Source organism: Salmo trutta, chromosome 7, assembly GCF_901001165.1.
Source record: "Salmo trutta chromosome 7, fSalTru1.1, whole genome shotgun sequence".
In the NCBI taxonomy this organism is placed as follows: domain Eukaryota; kingdom Metazoa; phylum Chordata; class Actinopteri; order Salmoniformes; family Salmonidae; genus Salmo; species Salmo trutta.
Genome location: NC_042963.1, coordinates 42,943,099 through 42,971,070, shown reverse-complemented (window position 1 = coordinate 42,971,070; position 27,972 = coordinate 42,943,099). Strand labels below are relative to the sequence as shown.

General features: G+C 42.7%; 1 long non-coding RNA gene across 2 annotated transcripts; it reads left to right on the top strand.

The window, feature by feature from the left end:
- The first annotated feature begins 1,730 nt into the window (after positions 1 to 1,730).
- Positions 1,731 to 27,677, top strand: LOC115197445 (uncharacterized). Of its 2 annotated transcripts, none has more exons than XR_003879015.1 (2): positions 1,731 to 1,859; positions 26,630 to 27,677. It is a non-coding gene; the product is annotated as an uncharacterized LOC115197445 (long non-coding RNA). The 2 variants fall into 2 exon arrangements; XR_003879016.1 differs by lacking the exon at positions 26,630 to 27,677 and adding an exon at positions 3,043 to 3,357.
- The last annotated feature ends 295 nt before the right edge of the window (positions 27,678 to 27,972 follow it).

Sequence of the window (27,972 nt, the reverse complement as noted above, 5' to 3'; positions counted from 1 at the left end):
AGCTGGTCTGGGTCTACAGCCCCCTAAGGAAAAAAGGCAGATGCCCCAAGTTGGACAGTCACTGGGTGGGGCCCTGCAGCATCCTGGAGAGGGTAGGGGAGGTTGTGTACCGGGTGCAGCTTCCTTCCAGGGGGAGAAAGGTGGCACTGCACCGGGACAGGTTAGCCCCATACAGAGGGGCCGCTTCTCCCCAAACCCCAGGGACCCCCACAATTCCCCTCTCTGGCAAGGACATTCTCCAGGCACCCACCCCCAGGCGCCGTCGACAAGGCTCCAGACGGCCCACTCCCCCTGTCTCCCTCCCTGTGTCACCGCGTGGTTCCCCGGTGCCACGGACTGTATTCCCCATTCCCGCTTCCTTGTCTCCCATATCCCTTCCTTCATCCCCTGGGTCCCAGAGGGGCAGCCCCCTGCCACGGGTGGAGCCCCCTGTTTCACATCTGGACACTCTGCGACCATCACGGCCACGCAGGCAAAGGAGACCTCCGGGTCGCTTCAGAGACTTTGTTTGTTCCCTCGGGGACGAGGGACTTTGTGGTGGGGGGGCTGTGTAGCGACCCGCACAGACAGTGGTGGGTTAGATGTTAGGCTATTAGTGGGTTGTGTCGTACTTACCAGTGTTCGCGGGGTCATGCCAATCAACCTGCTATCTGCCAATCACGGGAATGCCTGGAATGTTCAGATACCGGGCAGCCTGGTGGTTGGCGGAGTGGCGTGAAGGGGGGTTGGGCAGGGGGATGGAGCATTGGAAGTTAAGACCGGGTTTTAGCCATTGTTCTCTCTCTTACGTCTGGGCTTCACAAGAGAAGGTCACGGTTCGTTTGTAGGGTACCTTTCATTTATTTGGCGTGGGCTACGGCCAAACAGTAGCCTGTGTTAAGTTGTGTTAATAAACCGTCCATTCGTTAACTCCATCCTCTGTCTGGACAATTGTTCCTTCATGATCTAGTCAGGTCATTACAATATGAAGCAGGTCGTTATATTAGCATTATTTATTATGTTTTATTTATTTAGCCTTTATTTAACTAGGCAAGTCATTTAATAACAAATTCTTACCTACAATGACACCTAGCAAAAGGCCTCCTGCGAGACAGTGTCTGGGTTTAAAAATAAAAATACATTATTCAAAATATAGGACAAAACACACATTACGACAAGCGAGACAACACTACATAAGGAGAGACCTAAAACAACAACATAGCATGGTAGCAGCACAACATGGTAGGAGAACAAAAAACAGGGTTCAAACATTATTGGACACAGACAACAGCACAAGGGGCTAAAGACAACAATACATCACGCAAAGCAGCCACAACTGTCAGTAAGAGTGTCCACGGTTGCGTCTTTGAATGAAGAGATAAAACTGTCCAGTTTGAGTGTTTGTTGCAGCTTGTTCCAGTCGCTAGCTGCAGTGAACTGAAAAGACGAGCAACTCAGGGATGTGTGTGCTTTGGGGACCTTTAACAGAATGTGACTGGCAGAACGCGTGTTGCATGTGGAGGATAAATGCTGCAGTAGATATCTCAGATAGGGGGATTGAGGTTGCAATATTGGGATGCACAACTATTTGTAAGTGGATTTAGGCTATATTTATAAACCATGAACGTTATCAAACTATACTGTTCTTCAATTTTGGGTAAAGACCACCACCTAGTGTAATTTTGATAAAACAGTTTAGGCTATAGTAATTATCCGACAGTGACGGGTTTGGGGCGTTGCCTTTATATTACTGGGACCAATCGGAGATCTGGCAGAAACTTTGTAAACAAGTATTGCACGTTGTGTGAAAAACATTTTCTTTTATCATTACAAAGAGATTTATCGTTGGAAAAAACGCAGGACTTGAAGACTTCACTAAGGTAAGACTAAGGGAAAACGAGGGTATATTTTGTCACAAAATATTTTTCTACAAAATATATATCTTTCTACATCAATTGTAGGCTGATAGTAGTAACGTTAGGCTGTTGATGGATTGAGCTCGAGCGCAAGTACAATTTTTGGCAGACATCCGGTGAGAGTTAACAAATTCCGTGAACAGCCTAAATTACACAATTGATTTCCCCTTTCCCACTGTTGTAACACAAAAAAACATGTTTTCAGTAGCTTTGGGATACAACATCGGGAGCACAGACTCTCGATGTTGTGTCCCAAAGCTAAGTTTTCAGCTGTAATTGTTCTTCAATAACAACCAACCACAAAACTGTCGTGATAATCGCCAGCCCATTGTTGCGCAAATCTGTAGTTCTCCCGCTGCTGGAGCGAAGAGGCTACGCAAGATTCTGCATCTCGCTACTACTTTGTTACGACTGTCAAATGTGTGGCTGTACAGTAGGTGTCAGCTACAGCTGTGGCTCACACAAGTCCATTGCTGCTCATCAGCCATGGCGCTTTTTGTAACAATATAAAAGTTACTTTACCATTAGAGCGTTGGGCCAGTAACCGAAAGGTTGGTGGATCGAATCCCTGAGCTCCTGTCGTTCTGCTCCTGAACAAGGCAGTTAACCTACTGCCGTCATTGTAAATTACAAGTTGTTCTTAACTTACTTGCCTAGTTAAATAAATAAAAAAGATGGACTTGAACATCTGAGCCTTACTCATTCTTGAATGGAGACTGACTGGACTAGTGACTTAGGCTACTTGGATTTGTCTATTTCCCTAATATATTTATTAAAATAGGGAGCTATAGGCTATTAGTAGTGCTTCGGTTTTGGTTCGATTATTAAAAAAGAATCATGATTTAAAAAAAAAAAATTCAACATAAAATGCACTATGTTGAATGTTGTAACGACAGAATAAAGCAATTAATAAAAAGGCCCATTATGGTAGTGACTGCCCATGACTGCTTATCATTTATTAACTATCAGTTATTCACATTACTGTAAGAAAATATTTCAGTTGATGTGTATATTACTTTGTTTTATTTGATTACTTTATTATGCCGTCTGACAAAATCACTATTTTAGTAGTTTTTCAAAGTAAATAAGGCATACTTTTATGACTGCTGAATACCAACTATCACTCACTTAGATCATCTATTTTCAGGTAGAGATACCTCGTGAAGAAACTGCTATATGTATGTATCCCCTCTTGATCAAGCATTCTTCTCTCTTACATAGCAGGCTTAAAAGAAACACAGACCGGACAAGTTACCGCGCAATGGATTATGGTCATTGTAGTTAATTACCAAGTTTTCTGCCCAAACTATGTAGAACATTGGTCAGGTAGAAACTACAACTGACAAGTTGAATCAGGCGTGCTAATGTGGAATAGTCAAAACACATGGAACAGCTGGGGGTCCCAGAGGAGAGATTTGTACAACAATTCCACAGTTCAAAGATGTAAAATACCAAAGAAAAACTTGGTGTGATTTTCTTCTTCAAGTTATTAGTTAAGAACAGAAAAGCTCTAGTAGGTAATGTTTCTTCCTGTCGTTACTCTGCTGCAGACACCAGTGGGGAGGTGGGAAGATGTAGAAGCCATCTTAGGTCTGGGGCTAGAACAAAGGATGTGGGCACAGCCTTCATTGTACAACGTGACGTCTGTAGGCACTGTACATATTCGGTATGAAGGACAGGGGATTCGGGGGGGGGCTAAAGCTTCCTGTCAGAAGGGCTCAGTATTGGAACACTTTGTCTTCTGGCAGGGAGGGAGAGGCCTGTGTGTAGGCCTAGTTATTTATAGTTGTATAGTAGTGTCTACCTTGCAGGAGACTTATTTTTACTATTTTCTACATTGTAGAATATTAGTGAAGAAATCAAAACTATGAAATAACACATATGGAATCATGTAGTAACCAAAAAAGTGTTAAACAAATCAAAATATATTTTATATTTGAGATTCTTCAAAGTAGCCACCCTTTGTCATGATGACAGCTTTGCACACTCTTGGCATTCTCTCAACCAGCTTCATGAGGAATGCTTTTCCAAAAGTCTTGAAGGAGTTCGCACATACAGTTGAAGTCGGAAGTTTACATGCACTTAGATTGGAGTCATTAAAACTCTTTTTTCAACCACTCCACAAATTTCTTGTTAACAAACTATAGTTTTGGCATGTCAGTTAGGATATCTACCTTGTGCATGACAGAATACATTTTTCCAACAGTTGTTTACAGACAGATTATTTCAATTATAATGATCTGTATCACAATTCCAGTGGGTCAGAAGTTTACATACACTAAGTTGACTGTGCCTTTAAACAGCTTGGAACATTCCAGAAAATGATGTCATTGTTTTAGAAGCTTCTGATAGGCAAATTGACATAATTTGAGTCAATTGGATGTGTACCTGTGGATGTATTTCAAGGCCTACCTTCAAACTCAGTGCCTCTTTGCTTGACATCATGGGAAAATCAAAAGAAATCAGCCAAGACTTCAGAAAAAAAATTGTAGACCTCCACAAGTCTGGCTCATCCTTGGGAGCAATTTCCAAACGCCTGAAGGTGCCACGTTCACCTGTACAAAGAATAGTACGCAAGTATAAACACCATGGGACCACGCAGCTGTCATACCGCTCAGGAAGGAGACGCGTTCTGTCTCCTAGAGATGAACGTACTTTGGTGTGAAAAGTGCAAATCAATCCCAGAACAGGAAGTCCAGGACCCAGTTGCACAGGGCGGGGTCGAGACCCAGGGTCTCGAGCTTAATGATGAGTTTGGAGGGTACTCTGGTGTTAAATGCTGAGCTGTAATCGATGAACAGCATTCTTACATAGGTATTCCTCTTGTCCAGATGGGTTAGGGCAGTGTGCAGTGTGATGGCGATTGCGTCGTCTGTGGACCGATTGGGTTGGTTAGCAAATTGGAGTGGGTCTAGGGTGTCAGGTAGGGTGGAGGTGATATGGTCCTTGACTAGTCTCTCAAAGCACTTCATGATGACGGAAGGGAGTGCTACAGGGCGGTAGTCATTTAGCTCAGTTACCTTAGCTTTCTTGGGAACAGGAACAATGGTGGCCCTCTTGAAGCATGAGGGGACAGCAGACTGGGAAAAGGATTGATTGAATATGTCTGTAAACACACCAGCCAGCTGGTCTGTGCATGCTCTGAGGACGCGGCCGGGAATGCCGTCTGGGACTGCAGCCTTGCGAGGGTTAACACGTTTAAATGTTTTACTCACGTTGGCTACAGTGAAGGAGAGCCCGCAGGTTTTGGTAGCGTGCCGTGTCAGTGGCACTGTATTGTCCTCAAAGCGAGCAAAAAAGTTGTGGAGGCCAGGTCATCTGATGGAGCACTACATCACTATGCTTCTTGGTCAAATATCCCTTACACAGCCTGGAGGTGTGTTGGGTCATTGTCCTGTTGAAAAACAGATGATCGTCCCACTAAGTGCAAACCAGATGGGATGGCGTATCGCTGCAGAATGCTGTGGTAGTCATGCTGGTTAAGTGTGCCTTGAATTCTAAATAAATCACTGACAGTGTCACCAGCAAAGCACCATCACACCTCCTCCTCCATGCTTCACGGTAGGAACCTCACATGCAGAGATAATCCGTTCACCTACTTTGCGTCTCACAAAGACACGGCGGTTGGAACCAAAAACTCAAATTTGGACTTATCAGACCTAAGGACAGATTTCCACCGGTCTAATGTCCATTGCTTGTGTTTCTTGGCCCAAGCAAGTCTCTTCTTCTTATTGGTGTCCTTAAGTAGTGGTTTCTTTGCAGCAATTCAACCATGAAGGCCTGATTCACGCAGTCTCCTCTGAACAGTTAATGTTGATATGTGTCTGTTTCTTTAACTCTCTGAAGCATTTATTTGGGCTGCATTTCTGAGGCTGGTAACACTAACGAAGTTATCCTCTGCAGCAGAGGCAACTCTGGGTCTTCCATTCCTGTGGTGGTCCTCATGAGAGCCAGTTTCATCATAGCGCTTGATGGTTTTGTGACTGCACTTGAAGAAACTTTAATAGTTTAAAAAAATGTTCCGCATTGACTGACTTTCATGTCTGAAAGTAATGATGAACTGTCATTTCTGTTTACTTATTTGAGCTGTGGACTTGGTCTTTTACCATAAAATGGATTTGGTCTTTTACCAAATAGGGCTATCTTCTGTATACCACCCCCTACCCTGTCACAACAGAACTGATTGGCTCAAACACATTAAGAAGGAAAGAAATTCCACAAATTAACTTTTAACAAGGCACACCTGTTAATTGAAATACATTCCAGGTGACAACCTCATGAAGCTGGTTGAGAGAATGCCAAGAGTGTGCAAAGCTGTCATCAAGGCAAAGGGTGGCTAATTGTAGGAATCTAATATAAAATATATTTGGATTTGTTTAACACTTTTTTGTTAACTACATGTTATTTCATAGTTTTGATGTTTTTGATTTAAATACCCTTGAATAAGTAGGTGTGTCCAAACTTTTGACTGGTACTGTATGTAGATTAGAAATCATTCTGAAGAAGAGACAGGATTTAACCAAACAGTGTCCCCTGTAGAATTACAGTTGAAGTTGGAAGTTTACATACACCTTAGCCAAATATATTTAAACTCAGTTTTTTACAATTCCTGACATTTAATCCTAGTAAAAAGTCCCTGTCTTAGGTCAGTTAGGATCACAACTTTATTTTAAGGATGTGAAATGTCAGAATAATAGTAGAGAGTGATTTATTTCAGCTTTTATTTCTTTCATCACATTCCCAGTGGGTCAGAAGTTTACATACACTCCATTAGTATTTGGTAGCATTGCCTTTAAATTGTTTAACTTGGGTCAAACGTTTCAGGTAGCCTTCCACAAGCTTCCCACAATAAGTTGGGTGAATTTTCACCCATTCCTCCTGACAGAGCTTGTGTAAGTAAGTCAGTTTTGTAGGCCTCCTTCATCGCACACGCTTTTTCAGTTCTGCCCACAAATTTTCTATAGGATTGAGGTCAGGGCTTTGTGATGGCCACTCCAATACCTTGACTTTGTTGTCTGTAAGCCATTTTGCCACAACTTTGGAAGTACGCTTTGGGTCATTGTCCATTTGGAAGACCCATTTGCGATCAAGCTTTAACTTCCTGACTGATGTCTTGAGAAGTTGTTTCAATATATCCACATAATTTCCCTTCCTCATGAAGCCATCTATTTTGTGAAGTGCACCAGTCCCTCCTGCAGCAAAGCACCCCCACAACATGATGCTGCCACCCCCGTGCTTCACGGTTGGGATGGTGTTCTTCGGCTTGCAAGACTCCCTCTTTTTCCTCCAAACATAATGATGGTCATTATGGCCAAACAGTTATATTTCTGTTTCATCAGACCAGAGGACAGTTCTCCAAAACGTACGATCTTTGTCCCCATGTGCAGTTGCAATCCGTAGTCTGGCTTTCTTATGGCGGTTTTGGAACAGTGGCTTCTTCCTTGCTGAGCGGCCTTTCAGGTTATGTCGATATAGGACTCGTTTTACTGTGGATATAGATACTTTTGTACCTGTTTCCTCCAGCATCTTCACAAGGTCCTTTGCTGTTGTTCTGGGATTGATTTGCACTTTTCACACCAAAGTACGTTAATCTCTAGGAGACAGAACGCGTCTCCTTCCTGAGCGGTATGATGGTTGCGTGGTGCCATGGTGTTTATACTTGCATACTATTCTTTGTACAGATGAATGTGGTACCTTCAGGCATTTGGAAATTGCTCCCAAGGATGAGCCAGACTTAATAATCTGTCTGTAAACAATTGTTGGAAAAATCACTTGTCATGCACAAAGTAGATGTCCTAACCGACTCTCCAAAACTATAGTTTGTTGACAAGAAATTTATGGAGTGGTTGAAAAACGAGTTTTAATGACTCCAACCTAAGTGTATGTAAACTTCCGACTTCAACTATATATTAGAGCCAGAATAGAGTGAGAGGTGTGTCTGAGATTCTAGTTATATACAGTAGGAATACCTGGGATAGGATTAAGTAATCCTTATAACCCTCCCCCCTACCCTCCCCCCAAAAAAGATATAGATGTACTATTGTAAAGTGGTTGTTCCACTGGATATCATAAGGTTAATGCACCAATTTGTAAGTCGCTCTCGATAAGAGCGTCTGCTAAATGACGTAAATGTAAAATGTAAATGTAGATGGTATCAAATTTGAATGGACGCATACACATATTTTGCCGATGTATTCGCAGATGCAGCGATATACTTATGTTTCTAGCAGTGCGATATACTGAGGACCAGCGGGGGCTGGGGACATGACGTGTCCCTGCCTGGCCCTTTTCACAATTGTCTTGGTGTGTTTGGACAATAATAGTTTGTTGGTGATGTGGACACAAAGGAACTTGAAGCTCTCAACCTGCTCCACTACAGCCCCGTCGATGAGAATACACTAACAATACAAAACAATACACACAAATCCCCAAAATAATAAATAAATATCTGAACAAGCAATGTCAGTCTGAAATATATATACACTACCGTTCAAAAGTTTGGGGTCACTTAGAAATGTCCTTGTTTTTGAAAGAAAAGCAAAAAAAAAAAAGTCAATTAAAATAACATCAAATTGATCAGAAATACAGTGTAGACATTGTTAATGTTGTAAATGACTATTGTAGCTGGAAACGGCATATTTTTTATGGAATATCTACATAGGCATACAGAGGCACATTTATCAGCAACCATCACTTCTGTGTTCCAATGGCACGTTGTATTAGCTAATCCAAGTTTATTATTTTAAAAGGCTAATTGATCATTAGAAAACCCTTTTGCAATTATGTTAGCACAGCTGAAAACTTGTTCTGATTAAAGAAGCAATAAAACTGGTCTTCTTTAGACTAGTTGAGTATCTGGAGCATCAGCATTTGTTGGTTCGATTACCGGCTCAAAATGGCCAGAAACAAATAACTTTCTTCTGAAATTCGTCAGTCTATTCTTGTTCTGAGAAATGAAGGCTATTCCATGCGAGAAATTGCCAAGAAACTGAAGATCTCATACAACGCTATGTGTAGAATATATTTTTCTATATTACAATCACTAAAATAATTTCCCTTAGAATGCCTTTGTTATACTTGTTCAACAGCTCACGCTCGAACCCAAAAATTATCATGCACAGGAATTGTTTTTCTTTGTGAGAAATCACAACTTTGCAGTGTGGTGCAAACAGAAATGGCATTATCTGGAATATTTTTTTTGAATTTTCAAGAAGGAAATGACACATTTTCTCGCTTTCATAAGTCAATGTTGGGCAATTCCATGGTAACGAAATGATGCTGAGACTCAGATTTTCCATTTAAAATGTTTGTCAAACAAAAACCAATGATTGCAAAACCAAAGACTACTTTTAACAATTGAAAACTTTTCAAAAACAGTGCAGATTCAAAGTTTGGTAACAGAATGACGGTTTGTGCTGTGCATCTACACTGTTCTTCAAGTAAATGTGTATACATTTTGAAGCGAAAAATCTGAGTCTCAGCATCATTCTGTTATTGTGTAATTGCCCTGTTTTTCAGATATCAAACCGCTTTAGTAGAAACAGATTGACGTCACCATTTCCTGTCGCATCTCAAATCCAAACAAAGAGATATCACCGCAGTGACACGGAAATAAGTAAACAAACATTAAAGGGTCTTTTATTTTTTATTTTTTATACATGTTGAACTTGTGACAACTTCAAGTTATAATTTGTAATGTAAAGCCTATGGTAAAATACTAATCTTTTCATTTGTTTGAGAGCAATAAGCCAGAAAGCTTTTGACAGGGTACAGTAGGTTGTGAAGTGATCAGTAAATGTTTTTTTTTGTGTGTGTGTGGCAGTCATCACAGCTGTTTTAAGGAGTGGCTCATTGGTTTTTTTCTCTCTTTCTTCTGGTAAATGCTACTGATGCGTATGTGTTAGTGCTGAGAATTCCCCTATATATATTTGCAAACCTTTCTAAACCTGTTTTTGCTTTGTCATTATGGGGTATTGTGTGTAGATGAGGGGGAAAAATAATTTAATCCAATCTGATTCACGCAGTCTCCTCTGAACAGATGTTGATATGTGTCTACTTAAACTCTGTGAAGCATTTATTTGGGCTGCAATTTCTGAGGCTGGTAAATCTAATGAACTTATCCTCTGCAGTAACTCTGGGTCTTCCTTTCCTGTGGCGGTCCAAATAAGAAAAACCCTGGAGTAGGTGTGTCTAAACTTGACCGGTTGTGTGTGTGTGTGTGTGTGTGTGTGTGTGTGTGTGTGTGTGTGTGTGTGTGTGTGTGTGTGTGTGTGTGTGTGTGTGTGTGTGTGTGAAATTATATATATATATATGTATATGTATGTATGTATGTATGTATGTATGTATGTATGTATGTATGTATGTATGTATGTATGTATCAAATCAATTTATAACATTTTTAACATGCTTTTTTCTGGATAATTTTTTTGTTATTCTGTCTCTCACTGTTCAAATAAACCTTAGATTTAAAATTATAGACTGATCATTTCTTTGTCAGTGGGCAAACGTACAAAATCAGCAGGGGATCAAATACTTTTTTTCCCTCAGTGTGTGTGTGTGTGTGTATATATATATATATATATATATAGAATTCCCATACATACATGTATGTATGTGGTGTAAGCCCAGCCAATTCCCCTAACCTCTATTGTCATGTCATTTTTCAGATGGTTGTGGTTTACTCAGAGATAGTCTTTGGTGATTCTATCAAAACTCAGAACCATCCTCTGCTGATTTTTGTTGTTGTAAACTTGTAACAGTAGTCTTGTTTATTTTGTTTGTTCAGCTAATATTTTGACTAATGCCTTCAACTGTCTAGTTAGTATTTCTCTTGTGTGTGCTAAAACATAGCCCAGATGGGCTTTAATTCAATATGAATTATTAATGACACTTGCGAAGAAAATGTCACATTCTAAATCTAAGTCATACGTCCCATTCTAAATAGTATTATTGTTATTTGTAAAGCTACTCCTCCTGCACCGTTTAAGCTAGAAAAGTCATAAACGGTCTGGAATAATGTGCTCGAACACAACTTTTTCATATTTTTTTACTTTTTAAACTATTAAACTTTGTCATTTTTTAAATCCATCTCCATTCACTTTCATGGCATTTTCTCAAGATTATAAATGCCCCATTGTGATAGCGTCACTTCCGACATTCCATTCGCTGTAAATGCAACAATTTTACTTTTGACACAAATCAGCTGCTTTGACCAAGTTAAAGCGTATGGAATCTTCCTCTACTTCTCTGCTATTCAAATCTTTCATTTGAACAAAAATATCTCATTCTGATACAAAATTACAGCTGTTTTAATAACTGCATCAACAACATTTTCTGTAACCTTTTTTATAAACAATGGACATTTGTACCACTTCCCCAGCAAGTTAGACAGAACGTTAGAGCTTATGAAACCTTCCTCTATTTCTCTGCTTTTCAAATAAAAAATTGGAACAGATATCTTCTACCAATAAAAGTTTACAGCTGTTTCTCAGAATTTAGATTGACAAAAAGTTAGCTAAATGTCTCATCATTGAGCAGCCCAAATGGAGCCATTGCTATGGATACTCACAGATGCAGAGGAGGCAATGTGGCAGTGTAGGCAAAAATTATGATGAGGGTTAAAAGAGTGACCACAACTACTGACCAAAACCACACAACAACTGACCACAACCACAAAACTACTGACCACAACTACTGACCACAACCACATAATAACTCGAACACAACTGCTGAACTACACAACTGCTGAACCACACAACTAATGCCCACAACTACTGACCACAACCACACAACTACTGAACCACACAACTAATGACCACAACTACAAAACTACTGACCACTACTACTAACCATAGCCACACAACTACTAATCACAATTACTGAACCACAAACCTACTGACCACAACCACACAACTACTTGCCACAGCTACTAACCACTACTAACCACAACCACACAACTACTGAACCACACACCTACTTACCAAACCTACTGACCATTACTACCACAACTACTGATCACAACCACACAACTACTGACCACAACTACTGACCACACAACTACTGAATAAGGTGTTGGGCCACCACGAGCCAGAACAGCTTCAATGCACCTTGGCATAGATTCTACAAGTGTGGAACTCTACTATGAAAAATTCAATAATTTGGTGCTTTGTCAATGGTGGTGGAAAACGCTGTCTCAAGCACCACTCCAGAATCTTCCTTAAGTGTTCAATTGGGTTGAGATCTGGTGACCTGAGAGGACCATGGTATTTGGTTTACATCATTTTCATGCTCATCAAACCATTCAGTGACCACTTGTGCCCTGTGCAAAGGATCATTGTCATCCTATGGGAGCATAGCAACAGTAGCCAAAATAATGGCCTGCCCAGCATTTTTATACATGAACCTAAGCATGATGGGATGTTAATAAGGATCAGACCCTTTTTCTTTCAATTTTCACCTAGAATGACAACCCCAAATCTAACTGCCTGTAGCTCAGGACCTGAAGCAAGAATATACATATTCTTGATACCATTTGAAAGGAAACATTTTGAAGTTTGTTGAAATGTGAAATTAATGTAGGAGAATATAACACATTAGATCTGGTAAAAGATAATACAAAGAAAAAAAAACATATTTTGTTTTGTACCATTATCTTTGAAATGCAAGAGAAACGCCATAATGTATTATTCCAGCCCAGGTATAATTTAGATTTTGGCCACACTAGATGGCAGCAGTGTATGTGCAAAGTTTTAGACTGGTGCAATGGTTCATTGGATATCTGTTCAAAATGTTGTGTCAAGACTGCCCAAATGTGCCTAATTGGTTTATTAATACATTTTTAAGTTCATAATTGTGTACTTTCCCCAAACAATAGCATGGTATTCTTTCACTGTAATAGCTACTGTAAATTGGACAGTGCAGTTAGATTAACAAGAATTTAAGTTTTCTACTCATATCAGATATGTCTATGTCCTGGGTTTTTGTTTGTGTTACTTACAACCTCATGCTAATCACATTAGCCTACGTTAGCTCAACCGTCCCGCTGGGGGGTGAACACCGATCCCGTAGAGGTTAATTGCTTAATTAATTTAGGAACCACACCTGTGTGGAAGCACCTTCTTTCAATACACTTTGTATCCCTCATTTACTCAAGTGTTTCCATTATTTTTGGCAGTTACATGTATATCTTTATGTAAGGTAATTAATGGTGTTTAATGTCCATGTGAAATTGATTATTATTGGTAATGCATGTCACACAGCAGACAGTGTCATTGTATGTTTGCACTTGTCTTTCCTCAGCTGTTTGTTAGCCTTCTTGAAAGGATAGGACATCACTTAAACTGTATTCAGTTCTCTTTCAAACATGCATACTCATTACCACTGGGTGGCAGCAAAGTTCTACCAATACACAACATAATGCAGTCTAAATAAATTGATGGCTGTGAAAAGATATGAACCTCAAGCATGTTTACTTAATACTGAGTAAAGTATAATCTCTTTATCTATTGCTGACCACACTGTGGAATTTCCCCCCTTTGCAACTTTATCAACGATTATTGGTGACTTTGATAGGCACTGATGCAGCAATTTATGTGACTTTAATATCAATTCTACCCTCTTTCTACCTTGTGTTTTCAAATTCCGAAGAAGTGTGGCGAGCACCATTTGACCCTTAATGAGTAATGATTGTGAGTCAGTTGTTTGCCACTGCTTCATTATTTTCTCCCATGCGACATATTGAAATAATTTGGATAATGTGCCTCAATGACCATGTGCCGTGTGTTGGGATGTGTCAGTGTAGTCGGCAAGCGAGAAGATAAGCCACAATTAAGGACTCAGTTGTTCTATGCCTGTTGACCTCCTTTGAAGTTGAACCTATACGTGGCCTACTAAAGTTCCCTTGACCTGACGGCTGAACCCCGTCTGGAAGTTTACACCGGAAGGAAAACCAATAAAGAGTTTGTTCTATGGATAGGGTAGATGTGGATTACCTGGGAATGTGGGAGGACTGATCCTGTGGTGGCTGGGTGGGTAGGCAACACTGATAAAGGGGAGAGATGGTCAGCACTCAGCACAGAGTTCCATTCACCTCTTGACGTTTCATGCGAAGGATATGATATATAGCCTAGTATGGCTACTGCTTTTGACCTTCAGCTTTCAGTGTGAAAACTATACTGTGAGAAGAACTGTGCTCTTGTTGTTGTGTTATTCTTCATTGTTTGCTCTTAACCCCCCTGTGCGACTCCAGGGAGGGAGTCGGGTTAGTTCTCTGCCCGCTTGGCTTCCTGGCCGAAACAACCCCAGAGTGTGGAGCTCAGGTCTGTAGCTCGGTGATGTACACATTCCCTGTAAAAAAAAATCCCAGCAAAATACTGCATAGCTCAGGGCTTGAAATTAGTCCACAATGTCTACATAAACAGACGCTGGAGCTGGCTGGAGCTCGTCTGGGCTGAACCAGCTCATTGAAAGGGCTCCTCCGCCAGCCTGGAAAAAGAGGACAAGGAACTCAGATTATTTCTCCTCCATAATCCCACACACTGGCCCTCTGTGTGCGTGTGTCTCTCTCTCTCTCTCTCTCTCTCTCTCTCTCTCTCTCTCTCTCTCTCTCTCTCTCTCTCTCTCTCTCTCTCTCTCTCTCTCTCTCTCTCTCTCTCTCTCTCTGTGTGTGTGTGCTCTCTGTGTTAACCCTCACTGAGATACCCCTCACCTTCCTGCATTGAGGGGACCAGAAACTTTCCTGTGGATAAGTTGCCTTGCCTTTTTGCCTTGACACAGGAAGATGAATAGCTTAATTAGGGAAGGAATTTGGGCCCAACCTAGGTTAATTAGAACAAATAAATCGACTCGATTGGGGAAAGGTCATGGCACAGGACAGCTGTCACATGGAGCCTTCAAAAACTCACACAACATGACGGCTGCTAGAGGGGAAATGAACACCTCTCTCTGTCCAACATTTCTGTGTCTCTCTCGTTTTTCTCTCTTCACCCCTTCTCTCAACACTTGGGCTGTGATGCTGAGCTGTGTAGTGCATTAGGAGAGGCTGCATCTCTTAACGCCAATGTTTCCATTCTGCTGTGTGTGTGTGTGTGTGTGTGTGTATTTATGTTCAGAGTGCCTGCTCAGTGTGAGATGCCAGGTAGCGGGGGGAGGAGGAGGGGTGTGGGAACCACAGGGCAGACTGGGAACCTGTGGAAAGTGATGGATTCCTGACCCAGGAGAGCTCTATCTCTCACTGCTGCCCCCGGCCTGTCTGCGGTCTGGCTGCCTTGGCCGCCTTGCACCGCAACACTCCTCATTTCACTCTTACAGTACCTCTCCCAAACAAGCAGTAAATCATGACACCACAGTTGCTTTTCTGCATTGAAAAATAAAATGTAAATGCCCTTGATGTTGACTTTGCAATAAAAGGTTACCATTGTATAACTAGGGTTTGTTGAGGTAGCTTAGTCTAGCCCCCCCCCCATGATATTTGGCCGAGAGAGGGTTAAAAGTATGCCCTCGAAGAAGAAGATTTACTAACTTTCTTTAAATTTTGCAATGGGACTCAGTTTCAGGTATGTAGGCTCATAGATCTATCATCACCAAGTGTACACTGCTTACATCAGCATGCTAATACACTTACAAGTATGGGCTGAGCTGGTTAATAATGGGCATTAATGTAATTTGTGATCCAGACTGGAATTAATACACTGATAATCTGAGTAATGCACTAATATAAAATATTTATAGTCTTTTATCGAAGGGAAAACAATGTGGTTGCAGATGTATATGAATTGGCCATAGAAACACGTATAGAGCAGCTGATGCAGACTTACCTGTGCGGCCCATTCTGTACCTACAGCATGTTTTCCGCAGACCTCTTTTTAATGACCTAATCGTCTAAATGAGCTGAGTAAATGGTGCAATTCATCTGCAAGATTCTCCACACAGCCATTGCCTGCTGCACAACATACCAATCTTCTGTAAACACATGAACAAACCTGCTGGACCCTGCAAGGTGACATTAGCTCACGCCCCCTCCAATACATAGCTGGACCAGGTGTTGCACAGAATCACTTTACTAAGTCACCGCTCTGACCATGCTTCCAGCGAGATAGGACAGGGGTCAGACTCCCCCGGGCCTGGGTGTGGGGATGCAGAGTCGCCTGTGGTGCAAGGCCCAGGGTTACCCCGCTCTAGTCCCAGAAATCCCCCCCTCAGCAGCACCCAGTGCAGGGGAACAACTATGGCCTTTGTTGGCCGCCCAGTGGATCTCACACACAGTTAACATAGACTTTTCCCACTGCCTCTGCCAAGAGTCTGAAGTCATTTAATGAAGTGGCGCTGAGTTTGGAAGAAGCCAGTGTGCTCGCTCTGACAGAATGGAAAATGTCTGCGCTATGTAGCGAGTAGCAGGAGGAGTGTGTCCTGATACCCAGTCACCTCCACATCGCCGAGCACAAGAAACACATTCAGACCAAGGAGCATCTGCTCCCCAGCCACCTACAGCACACGTACAGCCTGGATGGAGCTGCAGCAATATATATACACACACAGTACCGGTCAAGTTTGGACACACCTACACCAAGGTTTTTCTTATTTGGACCACCACAGGAAAGGAAGGCCCAGAGTTACCACTACTGCAGAGGATAAGTTCATTAGAGTTACCAGCCTCAGAAATTGCAGCCCAAATAAATGCTTCAGAGTTCAAGTAGACACATCTCAACATCTGTTCAGAGGAGACTGCGTGAATCAGATTGGATTAAATTACTTTTCCCCCTCATCTACACACAATACCCATAATGACAAAGCAAAAACAGGTTTAGAAAGGTTTGGGAATATTACATTTACATAAGTATTCAGACCCTTTACTCAGTACTTTGTTGTAGCACCTTTGTCAGCGATTATAGCATTGAGTCTTCTTGGGTATGACGTTACAAGCTTTGCACACCTGTATTTGGGGAGTTTCTCCTATTCTTTTCTGCAGATCCTCTCAAGTTCTGTCAGGTTGGATGTGGAGCGTCGCTGCACAGGTATTTTCAGGTCTCCAGAAATGTTCGATCGTGTTCAAGTCTGGGTTCTGGCTGGGCCACTCAACGACATTCGGAGACGTGTCCCGAAGCCACTCCTGCATTGTCTTGACTGTGTGCTTACGATTGTTGTCCTGTTAGAAGGTGAACCTTCACCCCAGTCTGAGGTACTCAGCGCTCTGGAACAGAGCAAAGATCTCTCTGTACTTTGCTCCGTTCATCTTTCCCTCGATCCTGACTAGTCTCCCAGTCCCTGCTGCTGAAAAACATCCCCACAGCATGATGCTGCCGCCACCGTGCTTTACCGTAGGGATGGTGCCAGGTTTCCTCCAGACGTGACGCTTGGCATTCAGGCCAAAGAGTTCAATCTTGGTTTCATCAGACCAGAGAATCTTGTTTCTCATGGTCTGAGAGTCCTTTAGGTACCTTTTGGCAAACTCCAAGCGGGCTGTGTGTATTTTACTGAGGAGTTGCTTCCATCTGGCCACTCTACCATAAAGGCCTGATTGGTGGAGTGCTGCAGAGATGGTTGTCCTTCTGGAAGGTTCTTCCATCTCCACAGAGAACCTTTAGAGCTCTGTCAGAGTGACCATCGGGTTCTTGGTCATCTCCCTGATCAAGGCCCTTCTCCTCCGATTGCTCAGTTTGGCTGGGCGGACAACTCTAGGAAGAGTCTTGGTGGTTCCAAACTTATTCCATTTTTAAGAATGATGAAGGCCACTGTGTTCTTGGGGACCTTCAATGCTGCAGATTTTTTTTTGCTACCCTTCCCCAGATCTGTGTCTCGGCGCTCTACGGACAATACCTTCGACCTCATGGCTTGGTTATTGCTCTGACATGCACTGTCAACTGTGGGACCTTATGTAGACAGGTGTGTGCCTTTCCAAATCATGTCCAGTCAATTGAATTTACCACAGGTGGACTCCAATCAAGTTGTAGAAACATCTCAAGGATGATCAATGGTACAGGATGCACCTGAACTCAATTTCGAGTCTCATAGCAAAAGGTCTGAGTACTTATGTAAATAAGTTATTTCAGTTTTACATTTTTTCTACATTTGCAAAAATGTCTAAACCTGTTTTCGCTTTGTTATTATGGGGTATTGTATGTAGACCTGAGGCTGGGTGGTTATCGGTTACTGTACTGTGGAATGGTCCCAACTGTCACTGTAAGCCCTACATCAGTGGCTGAAAATGGGCTCAGCAGCTGCTGAAGCATCATGCTCCAAACCTGAGCGTACAACCTGAACACTGAAGAATAACACAGTGTTTCTACTCAACTCAACAGCTACAACATTCCCTTCATGGTGAAGTTTCAAAGAATGCCTTGTGTTAATTTTGTTTGGCATTGTTGGCAGTTATGTTCCTTTTCAATCATAGTAGGCCTGCTTATAGGCAAGTATATGGCTCCAGTGATTCATTCTTCTTATCTCGTTGGATTGTTTATCTGTACACAGCTTTATCTTTTCATGTCCATTTTTGTGTGCGCGCATGTATGTATGTATGTATGTATGTATGTATGTATGTATGTATGTATGTATGTATATGTATGTGTGTGTGTGTGTATATGTGTATATATATATATATATATATATATATATATATATATATATATATATATAATATTTTTTTACTGACTATCTGTGTGTATGTATTTAGTCCTTTTCAAGCGTCTATTCATTCAGCTATCCGTGTGCAGATTGTAGTCGTTTTTGCTTTTCTATTGTGCAGCTGTCCGTTATTTCACACTCAAGTGTCATTTGCCTCTGATTTCATCCCTTTCTTCCTCTCCTCTTTCTATTGGTGCGCTGGCGTACAGTGCTCTTCTTGATCTCATTGAGGGTGTATCAGCAGGCGGATTCATTATTCTCTTCTCCAAAAGCACGTTTTTTTTCTTCCATAGCAGCTGTAAGCCCCTTTTTAAATCCACGCACAATGTGTTTTTGTCCCTCGTCCTGCTTTTCAGTGAAGAGTGCGGGAGCCGGGGTCTCTCTCTCTCTCTCTCTTGCTGCATCTGCGGGTGTGAGGCGGTCCCAGACCCCTGGGGCATAATGAAGCATGCCCACGATAATAGAATGAAATGTAATAATTAATGGCGGCCTCGGCGAGGTGCACGTGGCCAGCGGTTCGCCTAGCGCCCAGCAGCTCCAGATAGCCTCCTGCTGCCCAGCCTCCACAACAATGCACCGTCCCGGTCCACTTACCCAGCTGCACTCCAACACACTTGTTGTTGTCCCATCTTGTCCCATTCTCCCTACCTCTGGCTTTTCAAAGTAAATTTGCAGTGACTATTCGCCTGTATCATCTGAAAGGGATACAAGGCAAACAGCTCTTACTGATTGTCTACTTGGCATTCCTTCATACCTCCTGTATCAATATCTTTCATCTTCTTTAAGGGGAATTAAATTTACAGCTGGAGATGTTACCTTCCATAGTTTGGCTGTTATGACTGATTAATTATGTGCATTCCATGCCAGGTTCCTCGTGATCATTAAATGGTATGGTCATGCCTAATAAATAAATCAGGGGAGAGTTGAGAGTGACCAGTCACTCTGCAGCTTCTCCATGCCCTTCACTTTTACTGAGCTCCTGAGAAACACTAGCAGAGAGCATGAATTAGTGTCACTGTACATGTCCACTCCAGCCTGGGAGTTGGATACATTAACTTTATAAGGAGTCACAGAGAGCATATGAAATACCCTCTCTGTGCCTACTGGCTCCCTGAGAGGGAGACAAGTATGCTTGCTTGGTTGGTTGGTGATGGAAATGCTAATTTTAATGCCTGGTTCTTTGAAGAGCTCTGGTCTGAATTCTGTTCTTGTATGACATTATGTGGTGTGAATGCTGGTAGTTTAGGATGGCAGGCAGCAGGGATGGGGTGAGCGAACAGAGCCTTGATTGATCCCACAGACCTCAGAGCTTCCATGTAAGGGTTAGTGTGTGTCTTGTGGTTTGTGCATGCAGGAGACACTGGTCGGCATGGGACAATGCGTAATGGAAAAGACCAACTCCATCACTCTTCTTCCTCCCCAGAGTCTTTCCACCTCTCAGATGTCCCCTTTGATGGTGGCTGCATGGCGCCCTGGTCGATTAGACAGAATAATTATGCTAATGAATATGTACGTGTTCTGGAACGCGTCACCGTGGAGACCAGGGGTCTGTTGGGCGAGCCCCCTTGTCTCCTGTCTGTCTGGCTGTTTTTCTGGGATGATGGATGATGCAGGGAGATGGACGTGTCCTGCAGGGGAACACATGGAAAAGGTGATGGATCCATTCAGAGGGGGGACCCTATAGGGCCTCACATGTCATCGATGTGAAAAGAAGCTGATTGTCAACGGCCTGAGAAATTGAGATGGATTATTTTAATGAGCAACAGGTTGTCCATGGATGCATTATGTCCCTGGTCCAAGTTCATTCCCACAGTCGCCTTATGCTCTTCTCTCAGGTGGCCTCGGACTGGGACTCCATTTAAGTTCACAGAGCTAATGGCTCGTCAGGAGAGATGCTATCTAGCTCAACCTTACACAATGAGCACTCCTGACTGGCTGACACACACTGGGTACTTCTGATGTGAGCTGGCTCACCTCTCTGACGTTCCTGGGTTTTCCACCCAGCTTTAAGAGTTAACAGCGGTGTGGTGACTCTGGAAAGCATAGAGAGCTGTGTGTGTGGGGATTTAGTGTATGTGGAGTTCCGTCTCCTCTGAGGCTGTCCAGTCTGTCTGATATACACTTTATAAGGGGCTTGGAAGAGGGGGGAGGGATGGAGAAAAAAATCTAAGTGTGCTTAGAGTGTGCCAGTTCACCAGTTTGGTGGTCTTCTTCTGAAGGTTGTTAATTAGTGCAGAATGCAGACTACAGTTCTACTGCCAGCTCTGATGAAAAGAGAGAAGGGAGAGGGAGAGATGGAGAAAGAGAGAGAGAGCAGGGGAAAACTGAATGGCTGCCAAGACTGAGGAATTTGTGATCGGTTCAGAGTGGTTCCAAATGCCGGAGTGGAGCGTGGAGACTCCCAGCGCTTAATGCCTCCTGACCCGTGTGTTTGCAGCAGGCCCACTAGCCACACAGAGCAGAGCAGGCACAGCACAGCCGCTTTGTTTACATCAAGGGAGGGGAGACAGGGAGGCCCACATGGACTCCTGCATTGACCACACATCAATCTCCATCTGCCGGCCTCGTGAACGTAGACTCTCACTGAAAGCATCAGCCTTGAATTTGTTTAGGGCTTTTGTTTCCTTCCGCATGTTTATGCATCTTTCAAATTTGTGAGCAGAACATGATGAGTTTTACTGTACTCCTGACACTTTGTGAAGTTGGAACCAAATGGATGATGCCACCACAACCATGTAACTGTGTAGCTAACAGATTACTGTACAGCTGACCACACAGTTTCACCATGTTAAATCCACTACCCCTAGCTCCCCTGTCTGCCATACCTCATGAAATAATTCAGGGCATGTAAGGTCCGCTAAAGTCCTCTGACTGAGAAACAAAAGTAAACAGCAGCATGTTTAAGACCTGCAGGAATTATGAGCTGGCTAGGAGCAAAGTGAGCCTCAATTTATTTAGTCTGCAGGTGCTTTGTGTGTGATACAGCTCCCACAGTGTATCATATGCACATAAAGAGACCACTTCAAACTGACTAGAACTTCTGTTTTGGTCCCTGCTGAACATGGCACGTCTTTACATACTTCAACAGCTATTAGATGAGGATAGCACTGCTAGCTGCAGGATTGTTTTATCAGAAATGTGTTTGGAATAATCCAGGGTTTGCACCTGTACTCTAATTTATGTCATCCCTGACATATTAACAACTTCTAGCAGGCTTAAAGGCCATATAAGCATTTTATCAAAGGCCTTCACCCAAAACCTGCCTGGCGACTTCTCCGAGGGACAAAAACACAAAATCAAACATGTCACAATCCAAAGTGGGCCCATTTCTCTCTAGCCTGGCTGATGTGACTCACGGGGAGAGATAGCTGTGACACACTGGTCTGGACAGGATATCGTTGAAAATGCAGTATTTGCACAGAAATGTGCTCCTGAATGTACTGAGCTTTGATTGGTTCTCTCAAATGTTTTTTTTTTCTTTCCTGGGGGGTTGAGTCCTCACGTTGTTTGGATTTGAAAATCCAACAGTTGTATTGGAAGGGGGTGGCGCTCAGGGGCTGTGTGTGGTTGTCCATGTGGGTGTTTGGTTCTCCTCTGTGTCTTTCTCACTCAATCAGTAAAAAAACACATCCCCTTAATTATCAACGCGTTGTGCCGACGACATCAAAATAGCCTTTCCAGACTCTTAAGTCAGGAGGACTTCGAGTTCGGTGTCAGCCAGACTAATTTCTCTCTGCCAGACCTTATAAAAGCAACAACACCACCCTGCAGGGCCCCACGCCACCACTCTCAGGCAGGCCGGGCCTAGTGGCTAGAATGGAAAAGGGCATTGTGTCATTCTAGTTGCGCTCTCTCCGATCAGCCACACCGGGTTGCTTTGTCTGCAGAGAAGAAGAGGATGCAGGAGAAGTTACTGTAGCAGGCCGGCTCAGGCTGCCTGATGTGTTCCTGTAGCATGTTGTTTGTTTATTGATCATCATTGTCTTTCTCTCTCGGCTCTCCCTGACAGTCCCAGCCACCTGCTTGTCCTCTCGCGCAATATCATCATATCTTCTAGACTCATTCATCATTCTTCTTCTCATCGAAAATATATTTATTTGTGTACAATGGGAACTTTGGCTGTCCTATCAGAAACGAGCACACACGCTTTCTCACTGAAACACATCCACACTCCTGTATAGACGGTACAAAAGCTCTCTATCCCTGGCCTCTTTCATTTGCAAGGTTTTGTGTGAAAGACAGCAGACAGTGCTGGAGGGGGGTCTTGTGAGTGCAGCAGCAGGCCCCCTGCCCTGCATATGGCTAGCGCTGGTTTCCCGGGACACAAGTGCTGCGTGTGGCTGGAGGGTGGAGGGGCGGTCGGCGATGGAGGGGCGGCCGAGGGGCATCGAGGCTGGGCGGCCGGGCTATGGGCCTCGTGTCCCCATCACCACCTCAAGCCGTGGACAGCATCTGTGCCCTGCTTTGCATGCTAAACACACCCTGCAGAGAGGGCGTCTACAGTACACTATGGGGCTACGGGCTGAAGAAAAGCATTCCTGAGGCTGTTCTGTGTTGGCAGGTGGAACTCTTCAAGTGTCTCTCTCTCTCTCTCCCTGTGATGAATGCGCCACTGCAGACAATACTAGCTGTAGTAATGTCCTCCCTCACTCATATGGGTACAACATTTCATTTCTATTTTTGTTTATATGACGTTTCTAAGCCTATCCCTCAGGAGAAGCAGCCCAGGAAGTTGTCAGAGTTGTCCTTAGCTGGTGTTAGAGGCCGTTCTATTGTGTAGAAAGGAAAAACACAGAGAGAACACACACGCCTAATGTTATGGTATTGTTTTTCCATGGTTTTCTCTTTTGTCCCTTTTCCTTCCATTATGGTAACTGTTAGGTCACCCCTGCTCAGTAACAATGTGGCAAACACCAAGCACATGTCACGTCATGTGAGTCATCTGACCAGGAATGGCTGGCGTGTGCCACAGGTTACAGTCAGGCTGACAGACACTAGCCAAAGGAAACACACACACGCGCACACACAAACACTCACTCACAGGCATGGGGTATTTAGTTAATTTTTATCTATACATAGAATTCCATGCATTCAGCTTGTGTTTATTTGTCCTGTGATGAACAACTGTCTGCTGGGAAGACATAAGGCCAAAAGATTCCGAAATTTTGGGTTGTTGAGAGAATATCAAGGAGAACTTTTAAGGATAATGTTTAACAGACGTTGTAGTTAGGCTTGGATTGTCATGTTATTCCTGTTTTCTCTAGAGAGGATTTTGGGGTTACCAAATGTCACTCCAGTCACTAGGTAAATGTAGGCCTATATGACTCTTGGTTGAAACTGTAGATCTATTGAAAGCAGTTTGCCATCATTCGGTGCGTTCTCTGAGACCTCACTCTTATACTCAGAATTGTTTCTGTAATCTGTAAGCATTAGCAGATGGGGCGGGGGGTCATTGGAGTTGTTGGATGCTCTCACCTTCATTATCATCTTCATGTAATTGCTTACAATCACATGAATCATTAAGGCCTCTTACTTCAATCCATATGAAGACATGGTTCTTAGTTTCCTCCATCCATTGATATGTTGAGTACTGCCTGGCACATTTGGCTCCCATAACCCCCAATAGGATCCCGGCAGAATGACTCTTCCTTCCCTGTCTCATTCCTGTTTCATGCCCATAGCTCCTTCGGTCTCCAAGCTGGAAACCTCAACTGTGTGGAGTCTTTATTTTTCATCTTGACTTTTCAACTAGAAATCTAATGAAAAGTGACAGCTGTTATTACAGAGATGGCTTCCATTAGCAACCACTGCACTACTCCTGTGATTCTCTAAATGTACTTTTCCATTCTGAGGGCCTTTTTTCTCCCACATAACTAAATTGTGGAAGATTGCTCTCTTTTTGTAACTTTGTGTGTAGTAATAAACGTAGGAAATTAATACTTTTGTCCCACTTAATGTTCACATTATACATATCAGGAGTAAGTACATTACTTGCGTCTTGAGTTTCAAAGGGACCATCTCGAATGTATCCACAGGAGAGATGATTGAGGTATTTCCATACCATTATGCCAATCACGACAACAGTTGAACCCCACAAAATATATGTATTTTCATTCCCCTAATGAAAATGTCATCTTTATCTTGCTGCTTTACTTTGAATACATACAGGGATAGACTTATTTGCATTTTAAGAAAAATACTAGCAGCCTATATGTACACATTTATTTGACCTTTATTTAACTAGGCAAGACAGTTAAGAACAAATTCTTATTTTAAATGACGACCTAGGAACAATGGGTTAACTACCTTGTTCAGGGGCAGAACGACAGACTATTTTCCATTGTCAGCCCGGGGATTTGATCTTGCAGCCTTTCAGTTACAAGTCCTATGCTCTAACCACTAGGCTACCTGCCACCCCACATGAAGTGTTAACAAAAAAATACAGAAATTGGGTGACCTACAGTAGACCTATGTGTGATCTCAATGTAGAATTTGACCTGTAAGTGTATTTTTGATGATACATTTAACTGTAACAGATGTATGAAATTGGAATGTTCAAGTATGTATAATGGAAATTTGTTACATTAGTACTGTAGCCTATGTTCCGATTTGATTAGAATTACCACATGTACAGTGCACATGTTGTGGTCAGTGCTATCAGGGATCCTTGGGATCTCACTACCCTTAAACATACCATAACCCTTACCTAACCCTAGCCTTAACCCTTAGCTTAACCATTTTAGAGGTAAACTTCAATAGGGTGACTTCAGACTTGGGACATCCCAAGGATAACAAGGACCATAAAATGAAACCACCATGGTTATCCCATATGGGACTTCAGTTTCACATTTTAGTTTGAACCCTAATCTGACACACCTGATTTTCAAATGTGAAGGATATGATAACGATACAGACTGCTACACTTTCCTCATCAACAGACCTATGTTGTATGTCATATTTAACTGCGGCTTTGACGAGCAGATGCCTAGTATAAGAGAAGAGGGCCATTCAGCCTTTGTATAATTACAACTCGGCACAATTATGATCCCATTTTAAGACCCCCTCTAATCTTAGTCTGGTGCCTTTTTAGACCGGCCAAAGAATGAGCTTTATGATGTTTTGAAAGCACACAGACTGGGTGGGTGCTCCAGACGGCAGTCGTTGGAAACTCCTGTAAAACAGTCTCTCCTTAAAGGGGATGCTTTTCTTTGACTTTGCTGTTTGAGAGTTGACTTGGTGTTTGCACACTCCAATCCCCTAAAGGCTCACATCCCAAACAGGAATGCTGCCTGTGTGTGTCTGCAAAGGGTGCTGCAGTTCATATGTGTCCGATTAATGCCGATGACAACACCCTGAAAGCGTGGAAAAAAGACAAACACCAATAAAAGGGTAACAATACAATTTACATTGAGATTCTCGAGCATTGCCAATGAACAACAGAACCCTCCATGGGACCCTCTGCGTCATTTGGTTACATTTACTATAGGTTGGTTTACATTGAATGTTAGCCTTGATTTTGCTCTTTGAATTCCGTTAGATTTCCATTGCAGCTAGTAATTTGGGTTCTTCTATATCCATATGTAGCTGTTTAATGTCCCTTTCAATCGCCTGTATGGTGCCAGGGTACTGCATGGCATTGGAAACGAGAACCAAGCACTCATCCCTGTGTGTGTGGCTCTTCTAGTGAATAGATTCACAGACAAGGGAATACTACTCATATCTATAAAATATTTTCTCATATTACTCCTGTTTCTTCCTAGATGCCTGTTGAATGTTGGTGGGAAAACTCAGTGTCAAATTTGTGTACATGATGAGGAAACAGTTAGATCCAATAGATACATTTGGGATTCACACAGGCATCATTCATTGTTACGTTCAATATTTTCTCTTCTCTTTTTCAGGGCTGTTGAGTGTTTTCAAAAATAGCTGTGTGCCTTTCTTCCCCTTGCTTTAAAGTCACGGTTCTTTGAAACCAAAGTCTGGATGGAAGCCAACTTTTTTTTTGCTCTGTAATTTTCCATTTCTCCAAGGGCACATCTCAAGCAGATAGAGATATGACTGTTCTGATATATAATAATAATAATATAATTTTGTCTTCACTTCCTATTTCCTGGAAGGTCTCAGCCCTGCTCCTTTCCCTATTGGAGATGTTGTGTAACGCTCCGCCATCATCCAAGAAACCAGAAACTTTGAAACTATGTCGTCAAGGCAAAGTGGAGCTGCTGCTTCCCAGAGCTGAGAACTTCCAGCCAGCCAGCCCCAGCACACACTCCTCCCTCCAGCCATTTCCCTGCAGCCAGACATAGCTGTCTTGTCCCTACTAGCTCTTCAGAGCAAGGGAACAGGAGGCCCCATCACCAGGCCAGCTGTTCCAGAGTCCCTCGCAGCCCCTGGGCCTCACATTCCCTCTTTTCAAGGGAGCTTTGTAGTTCAGACATATTGGAACAGTTGAGTTGAAACCTCTAATGCTCCAGTAATGGTGAAAAATAGACAAGCTTGTTGTGCTGTGCTCAGTATCTCTCCCCTGTTGAATCCTGTTACTGTACACACGATGGCCAAGTGTCTCATAGCCGCCTGTGTGGAGAGGTGGCTGTTTGCTGGCAGTGGTGTCCCAGGCATCCTCCATTAACTGGTGCGGAAGGCTGTTTTACATACTGTGCATTGTGAACTGTAAAGCTGTCAGCTGTTGGAACATTGGGATGTACTGTACTGCACCTCTCCCTCCCCAACTACACTCTCCTGCTGCCAATTTCAACTGTAAGAAATGCCTGTGGATTGCACAGCAAACTCTCTCTCAGAATGCCTCACGGTTTGTACAGAATGACCCAAGCCCAGCTCAACTAATCCCTACCATCGTGACGCAGAGTTGTTATAACGCTTCAGCAAATACACATTACTCCACTGGCGTTGGTAGACACAATGTAAGTAACCTAATGTATGTCCCTGTAACTGTCCTCTGCTGATCCTACAGCTATTGTATGCAGTAATAATGTGCCTATGAACCAGATTTGTACTGTTAGCACTGAGCACTGAAGTCCACTGTGTGTAGCTCACCCGGCAATAACATAAATTATATGAGCATATCTACTTCTCTTAAACTTCCCAGTTATTAAGCAATGAAAACAAGTAAGCATCCCAGAATAAAAGTGCTCAAAATAGCCCACATTAACATATGTAGCTTAAGAAACAAGGTTCATGAAATCTAGTAATGGGTGACATTCATATTCTGACTATCTCTGAAACTCACTTAGATAATACCTTTGATGATACAGTGGTGGCAATACAAGGTTATAACATTTACAGAAAATATAGAAATGCCAATGGTGGAGGTGTTGCTGTTTATATTCAGATCCACATTCATGTAAAGATTAGCGAGGATCTCATGTTAAATGCTGTTGAAGTAATATGGCTACAGGTTCATCTGCCTCACCTAAAGCCCATTCTGTTGGGAAGCTGCTAT